The sequence below is a fragment of the Choristoneura fumiferana genome, chromosome 26 (assembly GCF_025370935.1).
Source record: "Choristoneura fumiferana chromosome 26, NRCan_CFum_1, whole genome shotgun sequence".
NCBI lineage: Eukaryota > Metazoa > Arthropoda > Insecta > Lepidoptera > Tortricidae > Choristoneura > Choristoneura fumiferana.
In genome coordinates this window covers 7,641,337-7,659,001 of record NC_133497.1, presented here as the reverse complement: position 1 = coordinate 7,659,001, position 17,665 = coordinate 7,641,337, and the positions used below count along the sequence as shown (strand labels likewise).

General features: G+C 36.2%; 1 protein-coding gene across 2 annotated transcripts in view; it reads left to right on the top strand.

Moving 5' to 3' along the window:
- ATPCL (ATP-citrate synthase) overlaps positions 1–17,665 on the top strand; it is a 64,506-nt gene that overhangs the window by 5,732 nt on the left and 41,109 nt on the right. The window contains exon 1 of one of the 2 annotated variants that reach the window (XM_074107740.1): positions 13,663–13,809. The exons of the other annotated variant lie outside the window; for it this stretch is intronic. The gene's annotated coding sequence lies outside the window, so the exon portion shown is untranslated. Of the gene's footprint in view, positions 1–13,662; positions 13,810–17,665 lie in introns of those variants that run through there. 2 annotated transcript variants of the gene reach the window in all.

The following is a 17,665-nucleotide window of genomic DNA, read 5'->3' as shown; positions in this document are numbered from 1 at the left end:
AACAATACGTCCATTGGACATTTTGTCACGTTGACGACTCAGGCCCGGAATGAACAAAAGCATCTGCTAATATGTTCCGGAAATTTTTGTAGACACCTTGAAAAGCACAAATAATTATAGTCAGTCAGTTGTTTTCGCCAATTAGTTACATCTTAATATATCCTTAGATTGGTTGAAGAAAACATTATTAGCTACACACATTAGGCGCTGGTATTTGTGAACCGTGAAATAACCGTGCATTATTATGAGCAAGGAATTTACTTTGTATTTTTCATTACACTTGCTGGTAAGCAATGTCGTAAATAAGCCCCAAGAACTTTTGAGGCGATATTTTTTTCATCACACTTGCTCGTAAAACCGTTGTCATGAAACCCGTGGTCGGTAAATGAGTCATTGCGCGTACACATTGTCTTGTCATGAAGCCCAAGGTCGGTAAATGAGTCCGTGCCCGTACTGATGGTGCTGCTGCAGGACTACATGGACCACATGCACACGCACGTTGCGGCGCATGCCGAGGGAGGTAGAGGGCGACGTTGCCAAGAGCACAGCCTAAGGTATCGCCAATATTTGGAAGAATTATATTTTTTCTTTTACAAATATAAAATTTTACTTGCAAATGTGATGAAAAACATTGTATGTCGCACGGGCGGTACTAGAATTACGAACATCGACTCATTAAAGCCCTCAGTCTTCGACTTCGGGCTTCTAATAGACTCTCGTTCGTAATTCCTTATTTACCGCCCTTAAGACACAATGTACTATTTTGTGCATTGGCGGTTCTGGCGGAAAATCAGCGCTGCTGGCCTCAGCGTAATGCTGAGTCAGCGAACGTTTCGCTTTTGCGGGGACACAAAATTGTGTATTATGTTACTATTTTCATGTGTGTTTTCATATTTTTTTTTTGGTTTATTTGTCTGTAATTGTGTAAATTTAATTGTGTGTCTTCTTCCGTATTAAATGTCTTCTTTCTTTCTGTGCTATACATTTATCAATAAAATTATTTTCCAATCAAATTAAACGGCGCTGTATGCGTTCTAATTGTAATTATAGATTACTTAGCATTTATTTGGTTAGTCATGACGCGATACTTGGTACGAGTATGGTGACCTTAGAATATTATGTCTAATACAGTGGCGCCCAAACTTATTCGATTTTACTTTAAAGGTGCTGATACACTTGATTATTCGCTTGTAACAGAACATGGAGAATTCTTCGTTTTTACATTTGTCGAACTGAACAACGAACAGAGGCAAGCATAGAGACAAAACATTTACACGACCATTCTAGGGATCGCTTTAGTAAATGCTCGTCAAAATTGTATTATTCACGATCTCCCTAGAACTTTTACTTATAAAATACGTTGTTAGAGTCTGGCTGATGAAAGATGACTTTGAATTTGAACCGCGGCAAATTCTAAAAATTTGCAGGTGGTATCACCAGGTATCACCAAAGAATAAGTAAAAGTACAAGTACAGAAGCTTCTCTGCCGTACAAAAGTGACGATTAGGCATAAGAATCGCGCCTACTTTATGCTTCTCTGTCTATCGCATGCCTATTGGAAAATAAGTAATTACTTAAACGATAATATGTTGAACATAAAAAGGTTAATGCGAATATTTTTGAGAAAATGTGAATCTTAGGAATCACATTTGTATCGACCAATTCTGAAAGGGATATTAGTATCAATAAATTTTGCCATGCCTACTAACCTACAAATTCGGTCACCGCATCTAAACACTCTTTTTCTGTTTAAACAAGGCTTCCCTCTCTGCTTGTTTTTGTTTTAATTTGCTTATCATGGTTAAAATAATCTGTGGGACACTTTTGACTGTTTCGCTCATGTTTCAGCAGTAAATTTCAAAAAAACTCGATTTTAGCACACGAAGGTACTAAGCTCAACAAGTCACAGAATAGATAGGTACCTAATAGTACAAGCTCAAGTGTCTGTATTCATACTCTTTGGTCTGTTTGCCCATGACATTTGAATAATGTTGCCACTCAAATAATAGCTGGGTTCAGCTTTCATTAGCCAAACTATAGTTTGAGAAATGCTGGTCTGATCTAATATCTTTTAATAAAAATAATTAGTAAGAATATCTTAAGGTAATTTAGTAGTCTAACAATACAATACATAACTCTTTATGGCACACATTGTTTTTTAAATATTCGGTTATGGAGCATTCCATTACGTGAAATATTTAGTTTAGTATTTAGGGGGGAGGGGATCAAACCGAAACTCGTCTAATCTCCTTTACCTACCTCAGCAAATACTACGGTAACAATGCGAAATTGTAGTATATCCAATAAACTGGCTGATTTATACATAATATACACATTATTTATCGTATGTAGGCGGCGTTTCTCCCAGAGATGTGCAGGGATGTGTTTCTCTTGAACCAATAAAATCACTTTATTGACCTATCCTCGCTCAGCTCAGCTCTAGTGGGAACAACAGAAGCGTTATCTGGTGGAAACGCATCCTTAAAGGATTTTGGCCAGTTTCCCGGGCCCGTCAATTTTTTCCACCCTTGTGACCAGTAACCAATTTTATCTAGACTAGACCAAGATCGTTCAGTCATATCTATTGCTAAAAATGCGAAGTACACGTATACTCGTAGTATTGAATTGCACTGATAATGGCGGTATCTCACATTCGTGACCCCTTGGCGCCGCGTGCCATGGCTCGTATACAGCGTGCGTCTCACGCGATTTGGACTCTTATCACTAAAGGTGACGAGGAAAGTCAGCAGTAGCTGTTACTGGGAAAATCTTCTCATCTTATTCTAAAATGTGAGTTTTTCTTGTTTTTTTTTCAATACAAGCTTTTTTGCTGTATTTTTTTTTGCGTTATCATCCATCGAGCACCACGAGTACATTTTGCGACTAGAGGATTTCCGTGTGCGTCCACCAGGATGTCACTGTCAGATTTACATAATATACCAAATTTCAAGTCAGACTACTAGAAGTGGGTCAAATTTAACTTGCAAGATTTGACCCATACGAACAGGGCAAGTTAATAAAAGCTTGTTAAAACCTCGTGTCATGGTCATGGTGTCTGTGACGTAAATGTCAAGACTACCGCATGCTCTCCATGCAATGTAACGTTTACGGCACGTCACTGTGATTCCGTAGTCACCGTACTTTTAGCAACGGTGTGGAGTGCATGCGACAAAATCGTGACGCTTACGGCACGTCACTGCGATTCCGTACCGTCTCCGTATTTTAAGCAGCGGTGTGGCCGCCCCTTAAGTCTTGAGAAGTCAGGGCAGAAATTAATTAATATAATCGCGTTAGCATTTATTATTTCCGATTTCGGTATTCCGACGCCGGGCGGTCGTTCCATTCACCCGACGGCCCTGACCTAGCTGGATTCTGACGTAGATATATTTACAGTCTAACCCCCTTATTCATAAAACTTAACAAGCCTATGTTAACTAACAAATGCTTTGTCCCTTTCTAACAAATACAAATGTCGAAGTGACAGATAAGGACAAACGAATTTTAGCGGCATTTTAACTAAAATAGGTTTGATTGTCGTTTATGAATAAGGGGGTTAGACAAAAACCGTAGCTAAAACGAGCTAGCTAAACACTATAACTAAGGTCTAACAAAACGTGTAACACTACACCACACCAGGGTATAATGCCAGATTTCATGTACCTAATATACTTTTTTTACGCCAAATTTTATTCTATTCTATCCCATTCGTTTTTAATTTTTAATCCCTGACGCAAAAAGTGTTCCCTAAAGTCGTCAGGATTGTGTGACATTGCGCGGTCGTCCGATAGCGATGAATGGATGACATTCGCGCCGGCGAAGGTCGCGCTCGCGGGCTGCTCGGCTGATTGCCTTAAGATTTAAGCTCGATGCTCTTGAAAATCAATTTCCGAAGTAAAACAACTACTTTGCTCCGCCGCGACATTATGACAGCTACATTTATGCAAGAAATGTGTTTAGGCACTTGTCCCACCGCCGACGATGAGCGAGAAGCGAGCAGAGCGAGTAACTAGAAACGAGTGGGCGAGCAGTGAAAAGCGAGTGTTCGAGCACGACGGGCGATTACTCGCTCCACTCGCTCGAGCCGGGCGGCCGCCAAGTTAACAGCGCTGAGCGAGTATCGCTGAGCTAGTTTTATAGCTCAGCGAGTTTTATAGCTCTTGTCGCTGCGACAAAAGATGTAAGAGCGAGTTCTCGCCGGCAGTGTGAACCGCCAGCGATCAACTATTAATATATATGTCTCTTTTACTCACACAGGATCTTATATCTTTTGTTCGTTTCTTGAGCGAGAAAATAGTCGATAGCCAATCGTTTCCTCGCCGGCGGTGAGACAGCTGCCTTATGCAGTTCCGCCACCTCCGCACTGTAAGAACACACACAAATTGATCAAACAATAATCTGGTAATGTCGTCCTGGTGGTCCAGCCAATATCGTCTCCGCAGGACGGAAGTCCTCAACGGTTAATAACGTCGACTTGAAATTTGGTACGGAAAAGCAGTTTGGGCACAGAATAAGTAATAGTCCAAGTGTTTGGGTGACAATTAGCAAAAAAGCTTGTATTAAAAATTGCATTTAAAAAAAAATATAATGTTAACCTCCGTTCAAGATCGGTCTAGATTAGAAAGCTTGCCACAGGCTGGTCTCTGGCCTCAAAACTGTCAGACAACATAGCACGAATTCCAGACATACAATGTATACAACGTGTTATTTTCGATATCCGTTAACTTTAAGGGAACATTTAACTGTTCAAATGCAATCAGTGGCCAACTCTTTCTGTTGGAAAGATAATCAAGAATTAAGATAATGAATTGTGCGCGGTTATACAATTTTTCTAACAAGCTATTATTTAACTTACCCTGTTTGTCGTTCGGTCAAATCTAGTATGTTAATTTTGAATTATAATTTCAGTATATATACATATATAAGTTGGATGACAATGCAAGTACAGTCAACAAATAAAGGTATTAACAGTTTTATTTTTTACAAAAACTTATTTTCGATTTTTACAAAAAGTTCATGTTTGTAGTTTCTGACAATGATGTAGGCATTCTAAAACCAATGTATATACCATTTACAGACTAGACATATACGGTCACGTCTTGTATTTATTACCATTATATTAATATAATAACTTGCCTTGTATTACAGAAAAAAACCTTTTACAAGTTTTAAAATGAATGTAAAATATTTCAGCAGATGTTTGACTGAAAACTTCAGTAAAACTTTATCAGAAATTTTCAACAAGTCGATGAAAATATACCTTTATCAATATCATTGTTTTGGCAACCCATATACTTTGTCATTTCTTAAATATGCTATGTTTGACTATGTGACTGTTTTTTTCCTAAATATTTAAAATAAATATACAAAAAATGAACCCCTGAAATACAAAATAATAAATGAACACAGAAAAAAATATATTTTGAGGTACGCGCATTCTTAAAAGTAGTAACGACACAGCTCGCTGTGGTTTTGATTTTAATAAAATTTACCAAATATTTTTTTATTAGTTTATGTATTATATTCTTTAAAGCACTGTATTGTAGCTTCCACAATTTTCGACTCTTAAACCCACTTTTTGTCGGTCCCCAACTGATTGCTCCTTTCATCCGCTCAAAGGTTGACTGGTAGAGATCCCTTAAAGGGATAAGTCCGCCTTTGTACCAGTATCTCAAAGTTTGTCAATTGTATTTTGTTTCTTTTGTTTTGTATTGTACAATAAAGAGTTTACATACATACCACCACCAGATGGCTAAGTGGTTAGAGAACCTGACTACGAAGCTTGAGGTCCCGGGTTCGATCTCTGGCCTAGGCAGATATTTGTATGAATAATACGAATGTTTGTTCTCGGATCTTGGTTGTTTAATATGTATTCAAGTATGTATTTATCTATATACTTAAGTATGTTTATCCGTTGCCTAGTATCCATAGTACAAGCTTTCCTTAGTTTGGGACTAGGACAATTATAGGTGTCTAGTCCTTGTTTTTTTTTTTCAATAATTACTGCTAAAATTTCAGGTCAATGCCGGTCGTAACACATACGGTTCCTGAACACATCATAGATACCTTATAATGTGTGTATATAAAGCAATGGTTGTAACTGTACATAATTATTAAGCATTAAAACACTCGTGTGATGTTATTATGAAACTCTCCTATTGGCTCGTTTCATAAACCCACACTAGTATTTTAATGCCCTTCATTATGTAACAGTCATATAAACTACTATTAATTGACAAAAAAATACGTTTCCAATATTTTCTAATAATCTGACGAACTAATTAAAATTATTAAGGACACCGGTCTATTGTTAAATTATTATTGACGTTTGCTTCATGGTCACGTGACCCTATTTTGAATTGTCCGCGTCGTAGGGTCAAGTTGCCGCGTTGAATAGCAGCGTGAAGATGGCTGCTTGCCGGAATGGTCTTGGAAGCTGATTTCTTAACCTACTTTAGTGGCAGTAGTGGCAGTGGCACAGGGCGGCCACGCCGTACAAAATACGCGTTCTTGAATCTACATAGGCACGACGACGTCTGTACTGTACACGCGTCAATGTGTGCGTAAGCTGCACAGGGCTGACTATTGCAAAACCGTATAGTACTATAAGTGCTACCAATGACATTTAAAGGTACTCATATGTAGGTATGGCTTAGATATGTGCAAATAAATGTTACATACATGGGCATACTCAATGTTTTCTGCTTTATTTATCTAGCAAAACCGTATAAAAAATAAATATTGTGCACTTAACCGGTTTTGCCAGAATATCCTCGATTTATTTAAACCTACTTAAAATGTGTCTGTCTGCGTATTTTAAGCATTATTATTTTCAATTACAATAGATATACGTCTACAAACTTAAAAGAATCATTCGGTAGGTAGTTATTTCATGTATTAATCGCGTTAATTTCAGAAATCACTATTTATTTAGAAAAAGGAAGTAGGTAGGGTACCGTTACGATTTCGCAAAATTATTGCTCCATACATCGCGTCGCGCACCCGACTGCTTTCCTGCGGTTTTCCTGCAATCTGCGCTTGAGGGGTGGGGTAACTCGAACCGGTGCGGGGCGGAGCGTGGCCATTCTGTACGTTAGTACTATTATATATTCTGTGGCAGTGGTACAAATAAAAGAAATTGGAGTGAATGAAATAAAAAAAAAACAGTGTTTTTTCCGAAATCGAAGAGGTTTTTTTTTCCAGCGTTAAAGCCCAACATTTTCAGCTTTGTCGCTGTATGTCGCGGTCACGTGATCAGATTTGACGCTGACGAGCGTCGAGCGGCTGCATGTGGTCGCACCTTAATGCAGTTTTGCCGCCAGTAGCCGTAACATAACGAATGCAATCGTATGCAATTGCAATTTGTTCCTCGTCACTGCGGTGTTGTGTTGGTAAACATCCTCTAGTATTCATTCTTGCAATACAATAATGCAATATTGCATTCGCTAATTAATTATGTACTAACTGGCTTTTGCTCGCGACTTCGTCTGCGAATAATTTGTTTATCCCATTGTTTATTCTGGTGTTTTAATATGAAAATGAAAATGAAAAACTGTTTATTTCAATAGTTATTTGTTTTAGAGAAGAGTTCCAACTAAGGGCCCCGTGCTAGGATGTTCTGTGTTACCAAATGGGGTACACACAGGGACGCACGAAACATTACCGCTTCGGAGCCACTTTTAGCAATTTTAGGTTTAAAGTTTGACGAAAACGCATTCACTTTCGCAGTTATAAAAAATACAGACTTAATCACTAGGTACTTTAAATAATTATCAGCTGGGCTATCTAATAAATCCGTTACTAATGTAAGATAAACAATTATATGTGATTAATTGACATTATCTGCTTAATTTCGAAGCAAACAGCTGACGTTTGTACAGGGGTCGACGACCTAATAGTGCACTCTATAAGATAAAATTTAAAAAATCCTGAGAACGGCACGGTTCTATATATTTTATGGCAAACGTTGTTATGGCAACTAAAATTATAGCAAATGAAATTATGGTAAGTTAAATGATTCGGTAAAATTCACCACCCTGACGAGTGACATAATGACATTGACGTGACACATAAAGGATTACGGATGCGATTACGGAACCCTGAAAAGCTTTTTTTTTACAGAATTATTTTTTGGTACGTCTAAATAACGATTGTTTCAAATTTCACAATTCCTTACACATATAGCGTGATACATTAATCCTAATTTCGTAATCCGGAACATATAATTCATAATTTATTGCTTTATTTCACAAAATCGCGCGACCGAGGAGCGTGCGTGACTCAATCGCCTGTTGATTGATAACGTTTACACTTTTTACCAAAATTAGTCAGTTTATAGAATAGAAACAACGAATCTGATTAATTGTTTTATCTTATCCGCTGCTTTTTCTAAGGTATATGTCGTACTGTCAACGATGACTAGCGTTTATCGCTTTTGAATATCTTACTCTCCTCTAATTTACTCGGTGTTCTTTTTTTTAAATCTATATGAAAATAAATAATTACTTTGTCTTTTAACTTCTTGGAGTTGAGTCGGTAAAAATTAATATAAAGCTCTGTTTTGTCACAGAATAAGTAATAGTACAGTTGTGTGATCTTTTTTTTACGTGTCCGCTTTAATACCTCTACCCATTACTAAAAACTAGAAAAGAGAACAGTTTTTGCTGTTCCGCGCGACGATTCAGGAGACGTAGGCAGGAACGAAAAACCCTACCGATTCGGTTAGTTAAGTAAGGCATATCTGGACCATTAAATATGGACTTTTGCTTGGTCTGAAATAAAGTTTTTTTTTTCATTTTTTTTATTTTTTATATCGTAGTTCGTACCATTGTTTGATAGAGTGTAGTAGGACTTATGTTTGCTTTCCGCTCTCTCCCGATGCTCTCTCTCTCTCTCTTGGAAGATGGCGGTTTATATACGTGCTTTGTAATTGTGTCCTAAGGAAATAAAGTCCATTAATTAATTGCGACGTTTAATTTAATATATTACAAGTTGGCGACGAGGATGGGATGCGTCGCGCGTGGCTCTTGTTGTTTACCGCGTAGACGTATTTGCACTTTTTACACTTAATTTTGTGTAATTGTTTATTGACTTCACGCACTGAGTTTTTCCCCTCGTATCCATGATAACCTAACATAGTTTCTAAGCACTTACTAATATTTTTTTCTACTCGCGTACGGTCAAGGAGTTTAATTCATTGGCCTAAACGTCATAGTGACATCGCATTAATTAACAAGGAAAGTCGTAATGAATTTTCCTTTGAAAAGGTTCCATGGTGGCCTATGAATTAAATTCCTTCACTGTACTACAATGTGCTACTAACGATATCGCTATCGGTAATCCAATGAGGTGCATTGTGTGATCCCAACTTTGACATTTCATTATGAAACGTTTCACAGTGTTCTTTTTCGCACTGCAAATGGCGGGAATTAAAATTAAAAATTTTAAAAACTTTAATTTTAATATTTCGAATTATTTAATTTGGCTGTATTGTTAAAGTTCCCGGGTCCATTGTTGTAATTATTTAAATAAAAAAAGTTTCAAAATAGCGGGATTTGTTTTGCTTTTGCACGGAGTTCTTTAAAATTGAAAGAAATAAAAGAGTTAATCACTAGTTAAATGACTTTTTATCTGTTAGAATGTGCGACTTTGGTGAATTAAGTGATGCAGAAATGATGACGCCGCCAGAAATAAAACAGGCGGCAATGAAAGTGAGCAGTTATTTGCTACCTTTAAAATCGAAAAATTCATTTATTGTGCCGTTATGTAAGTATTCATTGTTTATTTATAGTTTATTTTTGAGCTCGTAGAAAAAGTAATGTATGCAACTATTCATAATCAGCCATTGAGACATGCGTACCTATCTATTATGACACTCGGCTTCGCCTCGTGTGTCAATGGCCCTTATTATGATACAGTTGCATAAAATACTATTTATGTATGTCTTTCTATTTCGAAATAAAGAAATTTGAATTTTATTTAGTGAGATGAAAACAAAAACGTATTAATAAAAAAAAACATTTAAATTATAAATGAAAGGTGTGGGTTTTATTTAAATATGATTGTAATCGTATTAAATGATTAATGATTTGATTTATGTGCTAGACGTGTGTTATCCGGGACAATATCATTTAATATGAATAAGGGGCTGTTTCACCATCCATTGATTAGGGTTAACCGACGGTTAAATGTGATGCCGTCTCCGTCTATTCATCATGTCAGCCGAAAGACGTCCACTGCTGGACATAGGCCTCCCCCAAGGCTCTCCACTCAGACCGGTCTTGTGCTTTCCGCTATTTTATTTATTTTATATCTTATACCTTGGGGAGGAAATTTCGCCACGCTTGGCAGGCGGGTTGGCGACCGCAGTTATATCCGATAGTTCGCGGAGGACGCTGCTGCCCATCCTCCGGTTTATCCCTTAGTCGCCTCTTACGACCCCACGGGAAGAGAGGTGGTGGTGCAATTCTCGACCGACACCATACGGCTACAAAACAAATAGAGAGGGCATCACACCTAACCGCCAGTTAACACTAATCAATGGATGGTGAAACAGCCCCTAAGTCTCACGGTAGTTTCATGTTCAAAATAATTGTGAACGGTCCATTATGCTGCTTGTACTGTCTTTTCGTTGCATAGACATTGTGTCTCATAATGCCATTTATGCATTTTGCTCCGAAGCGGTATAGTCTCCTCGCTCATGGCTCGCTTGCAGTAGTCGGTATTCGTATCTTGATTGCAAACCTTTGTTTCCCTACTTCGCAGCGTACCTTCGATCCTATCAGTTTAAAAAGTACACTGATTATTAATATTTATTTACTAGCATTGGTACGCGGCTTTGCTTGCTAGTAAATTGCTAGTACTTATAGTGACCACATAAATGTACACAAATATTAGACCTTGCTGAAATGTAAATATGGTACAAAATCAATAATTGATTTTACAAGGAACCTTTATAGTTTCGCCACGTGTATCCCAACCGCGGCTTAGCTTAGAGTCTGTTAGCGCTAGAAAGCTGTAATGTAATTTTGCATGATTTTATTCATCTTTAAACAAAAATGATTTATCTTTAATCCTTTCCCAGACCCCACGAATTGAAATGTATATATTGTTTACTTGTAAAGGATCAATTTAAAAACGAATAATGTTTTTAAGGACTACAATATTGTAGAACTACAGAACCCTAAAAGAGGTGAAAAATTAATAAAGTCAAAGAAACTTTAAATTTTTCACCTCCCTCTTTCCAAAACTTCACTGCACGAAACTGGAACGTGTATATGTTGGGTTGTAAGGGTCAGACAATTATACATTACAAAAGTAGCGTGACTACTCATCGGAAAGTAATTGTAAGACATGACTTTCCTACCCTCTCCTCTCGGCGTATATAGCGTATATACCTCTGCCATCAATCAAATCTAGTTTCGCCAGACATCTGCCTCCCTAATGTAATTTACAACAAAATTTGCATGACTTTCTGCTGCCAAGCTAAAAAGTGCTATAGAAGAACATCTAGCTAAACTGAATTACCAAGATACGGAAGATCTCCTTAAAGCCTGCAATTGAACGCCTGTAAAAAAAAAAAAAAACACACACACACAACACACAACACATACACACATCACCATACACACCCACACACAAACACACACACACACACGCACACATATGTCACAATCATTTAAGTAAGTTCACTTTTATTACTTTTAGGGATTTTGTATTTTTAAGACTTCATTTGAACTCGCGATACAGAAGAGTCTAGTGCGAAGGCCGCCGAAAAGTCAGATGATTTTATTTGTATTTTATCAAATGTGTATTTCTGTAATTTTTGTGCACTATGTAAACTTCTTGCTAAAATAAATTATTCTTATTCTTATGTTATCTTCCGTAATACAAAATTATAATTGATTAATTATAGTTGAGCTTCTTGCTTCTTCTGTTGAGTTTCGTGCCGGATTCTTCTCAACAGGGGTTTTTCCGAACCGGTGGTAGATTTTTTTTTTGACATTCATAAGTGCTTGTTGTAGCCTAAATTGAATAAAGATATTTTGACTTTGACTTTGACTATACAGGGTGTCTCTGGCCATGGGGCTTTTAATTCAATGTTCAACTCTACTCACGAAACTAAGCTACTTTTGTATTGTAACGTTTTCAAAAATATAAGTTCTTAATTATAAATTCCTAAAGGAGGCAGTGTTGTAGGTATGTTTTGTTTTGTGTATATGCGGTGTATATGTATATCTGTATTTTGCATGTAGTTTATTTGTCTTGATATGTATTAGTTTGTGTACCTATATATGTATGTGTATTTGAAATGTTTTTTTTTTAGTTAATTTAAATTTCGGTTCTTTTACCTTTTCATTGTACTTGTAGTGTCTTGTCTACTCTTGTGTCTGATATCCTGTCAATCGTTTAAAGGTTAACTGGAAGAGATCCCTTTAAGGGATAAGTTCGCCTTTGTACATCTTATTATCCTGTGTTATGTTATTTTCATGTGTTTTTATGTACAATAATGAGTTTTACAATACAATACAATATAAGTTTAGATCATTTTGATCCTCAAAGTTTGATTGTTAAATCTGTGTATCGGACATTGCGGTGTTATCACTGTTTCTTGGTACGGGGGCCTTGAAATAATTTTTGACATTTATTTGACATCTCTAAGAATAATTTATAAATGTGCCGTCCTTTTAGTATTGTATCGCATACATTGAAAATTAATTTTTATTTGTGTTAAAAAAAAAATAACAGTGATCATATTTTTAAAAAGTAGCAGAACAAAAGTAGCTCAGTTATGCGACTAGAATCGAACCCTGGATTTAAAACCCCATGTTCAGGGACTCCCTGTATATGCAGCAGTTAACTCCCAACCCCCAGCGCAAAAAGAGGGATGTTATGATAATAAAGAGAGAGCAATAAATAAAATAAATAAATCTGTCTGTGACATCGTAGCTCTCAAACAAATGGACCGATTTCGATTTTATTACGTGGAAGCGGGTTTCTTTGCGGAGGCTTTGTTTTTGAGATATTGAATTTCGAAATGGCAACGTCAGGGGTTTTTGAAGGTTTTTTGAGTAATGTAATTTCAAAAGGTGGCCACTTGGCCAGCGACTCGCTTTCGCTGCACGGTCGGCTGGATAATACAGGGTGATATTATAGTACGTATTAAAAAAAGAAAAGTTTCATATTTATGTTGTCAATTTTTAGAAAGCTATAAAGGTGTGTCTGAATAAACCTGGACAAGGTAAGTAGGTTTTAAAATGCAACGTTCCAAGGTTTTTACGAAATGTAAAGGAAAAATTGCGGATATAACACGAAACTTTATAATTAATTCATATTTTTGCGAGATGTGTAGAGGTATCGAACAAAAAAAGGTATCCACGACAAAATACTGTGACTCCGTAGCAACGTTACAGAGCCACTTTGGTTTTATTTGCCTCACAATGCAAGCGTAGAATAGATGTCCATTTTTCGCTGTCGTTAGGCAGCTCCGCGTCCAAAGTTCGCTCCGCCAAGACCGCGACGTGTCTCACGCGCAGGTTATCGAGAGCGTACAAACGGACGGTGCAATTTTCGACAAAGCTATCCAACAATGCCTATCGTTATCAGAGGCATGATTCTCACTCTATATAAGTCGGCAGTTGCCGAAAGTTGCTTGATAACGGTTAAACGACGCTGGCTCGTTTGCTCACGTCACGTTGCTGTCAGTGTCAGTCGCCCGCCATCATCCGAGCCGAGCGCACGCGTCTGCGCCCCGCGAGTGACAACTTGCCTTATCGGACAGTGATTTATCTTGCAGATACGCTCTGCCAGGAAGTGAGTGTTTTGTTGTTTTTATAATTTGTTATAATCTAAAGTAAGTAATTGAATTTGGCTGAGGGAAGTGTTTGCGATTCTCATTGCACAGAGGTCCGCCTCGCGGTGCAGTTGGGCATACATACATTGATATCGCGCTAATGAAATACGAAAGTTTGTCCGTCAGTGGTTTTACGTAAGGATTTATACGTAGCTTGTTGTATTGTAAATAATGTATTATTTATGAGCTACTTTGCATTCATTGGAATATGTTACGCGAAAACGCGAAATATGTAAGAAAATGAGAAGTTTCGTGACATAAAAAAGGAGAGAAAAAAACTATTCAAATTTTAGTATATACATGATTCAAAAAGTGCGTAAACAACTCTATAATATAATCAGACCTGTTAGGCAGTTTAGAAAAAAAAACGCCTCGTTGGAATTTGTACGTGTAGCTAAATAGTGGAACCGGTCGCCGCGCGTCAAACTTCATATTTGAATATCTAATTTGTGAAACTAAGCGACTACGTAAATGAAACGTGGATTCAAAGTTTGTTTTTTCTTTCGTAGCGTCACCTTTGGCTTGGAATCCCGCTTCCCGATTTTTTCCCGGTTTGAGCAAAAAATTTGGAAGTTGAGCTGATTTTTACACACCCTGTAAGTCGCTCGATTTTTGGAGAGAAAAAATACCTACGCAAATAATAATAATAATAGACATTTTTATTCACCATCACAAACCAAAAATTACAATAGGCAAAAGACAGATAACATTATTAAGTGAGGCAAAATGGACATGAGACTCAGCGAGGTCGCTGGTTTTCAGTCTCCAACCAAACTAAAAACTAACTAAACTAATCTACTTACTACGGTAGGTGCGCTGCCATACCTACCTACGCAAATGCTAGTGCATTCGTGAAAGTTTTATTGTATTTAATTATTTTTTCATATTTATTATGTTCTGAAAAAAAAATACAAATCGGGTAATATAAAAAAAAAACACAAGGATCGTCAAATGAAATATAAATTAATTAATGTGTAATTGTTATCGAAGTACATAAATAATGTCAGCCAAAAATAAAATTACAATGCCAAATTAATAATAATATTAAAACCTACCTAATTCCTATCCAGACTAATAAGATTCATAGCTATGATGGATTTTGTAAACCTTAAAGTTGTTTGTACACCCGTATTGACACAGGTGGGCATCAGATATTCAGGTGGTATTGATAGCTAATATAATAAACTGAGTAAGTAATATGTTAATTTTAAACTCTTACAATTTAGTTGAAAACAAGTCTTCGTCATATTTATAAAACATTTGGCAAAAAAATACCAATTGCATCACATAATTTGAATAAACATAAATATTTACAGTTACTAGCAGACTAGCACTGATAGATTTTACATAAACAGTTATTTCATATTAATATAACTGTATAATTAGAATTCTTGTATGGCTATATTTAGTGCTAACCAACCTGACACTGCGGTGCCATGCATCACAATCCAATACTGTGGATTGTTGAATGCTAATGTTGTATGGGCAATCTTTGAAATAATCACAGAGCCCATTAATAATGCCATCGATTGTCTAAATATACAGTTCAGTGTGTGCATTGTATTGCAGTAGAATGTCTCTAATAGAGACTTATCTATTTGCACGATGAATGCCATTATTGAAACTAAAGTACCAACGAGGAGATAACCAAAGTACCTAACTGATATAGATCATAAAAAATCCCAGTAGTTCTGTTTACAGGGTTAATCAAATTGACAGAACTAATGGGACAAAAAATCCTAGTTCTGTTAACAAAACTAATCAAATTAACATTAGTAAAAAAAAACCCAGTCGTTCTGTTAACAAGGCTACCAGAAACACAGGGAAGCTTAAAGTTCCATCTTATAGAATGGCTAAAACCAAAAAGTCGTTTCTGGGAAATTGCATTCGTTTTTATAATAAAATTCCAAAAAATATCACCAATGAAACGGATACAAAATTCAAATCTATTGTCAAGAAGACATTAATATCTAAGCTCTAAGGCGTATTATAAATTAATGATTATATCATGGACAGGTATTTATTTGGAAATAATTCCGATCCGCATTGATGATCCCTTACTTCAAATAGCAAATCTACTGTGTTAAAAATTAAGTTGTGTTAAATACTTGTGATGTATTGATATCATTTAATAATAATATTGTAAATCTGTTTAAAAAATATATAACTCGTTGAGTTTCTTGTCAGATTCTTCTCAACAGAGGTTTATCCGAACCGGTGGTAGATTTTTTTGACATTCATAAGTGCTTGTTATAGCCTAAATTTAATAAACATATTTTGACTTTGATTTTGAGGGGAAACTCGAATACCACACACACTGTTACTGTCTTAAAGATTTGACACAACCAAAGCAATGGTCTATTATCTCCATTTATACGATAACGATGTTATTACTGAATTGGCCTAGTGACTTCCATATAGATTGGCATTGGCATCGTAATTAGTCAGAAACGGTCTGACTAATTTTGATGCTCTCGGAAGATCTTTTTCAAGGGTGAGTGCGTTTTCAACAGTAGCGACCTGCGCCCTGCCTCAGGGAACTCTCTAATAGGAGAGTACAAAACCCTACCTTGGAGAAGACCTGACAATAGTCAGGGATATCATCATGTAAATACTCCAATAACATCCTAAGTTCCACATGCTGGATGACGCTTGCAAAGCCGGTTTAAAGTGGTCGCCTTCCCCTGGTCTTTTACACATGTTAAAAAGCATAGAAAATCTGTCAAAGCATGTTCTTATTTTAGCAATACTTTTTGTGCTTAATTTAGCAATCAGTACACTCATTGCTAAATTAAGCACAAAAGTATTCACTTATTAGTTTTGCCTTATTTAACAGACAGTTAGCGAGTCCAGTTTGCGTGCGGAGGTCACCTTGACTCTGTAGGTACCTCCGTCACAGATACGTATTGATTGTTGTTTTCTTCGCTCAAATCATTATTTAACCTTTGAACTAAACCTCTCGTCAGTTTGAACTTACCGTGGTTTAACTCTATGGGCACAATATACGTAACAAAGTAACTTAGTTGTGTGTATTGTGCTATGGGTTAGTTAGTTTTTATGTCTAACACACTTTTTCTAATTATTAACAACAACTTTGAATGGGAACGTGTCAAAAATATAAAGGAATAATGGACTAAATACATAATGGTCATTTGATATAATAAATTTTTCAGTGAAACTGTTAATTAGACAAAATTTTTGGGCGTGTATCATCTACTACGTTCAGGTTAACTTTATTTAATTACAATCTTCTTCAATTGTAAATTTATGTGAAAATGTAGTATATCAAATAACCATTGTGTATTTTGTCGATCATTCTTTTCAAAGTAATGTTATTTGATAAGTACCCTTTTTAATGCCAACCGAAGGCGTTGTCACGATAATGGCAATCACGACTTTCATGTAATAGTGAATGAATTGTAAGTTTTTAAATAAATTACGCGCGTAGGTACGAATGGTACGATCGATGACGTTCATACATACATACATACACTTAACCTAATAAGGCCTAACGCACTAGTACTAAATAAATTTATTATTTATAATAAATATAATATAAATATTTTTTTAATTTATTATTTTTGTACTAAAGTACAAAATTCTAGCAAATGTGAACTTTGCTCGACTGGAAAATAAAATTAAGATTCCTTTATTAAATAAAAATTATTAAAATCAATTATTCGTGCCGTCAATTTTTTTTATTTCAAAATTTATTATATGTTAAAGATTAACATTATATTTTTATAGGATTTTTGATTCAAATTTAGTCACGCTTTTGACGCTGTACACTTTGGACATCGACCGAGACATTTCATT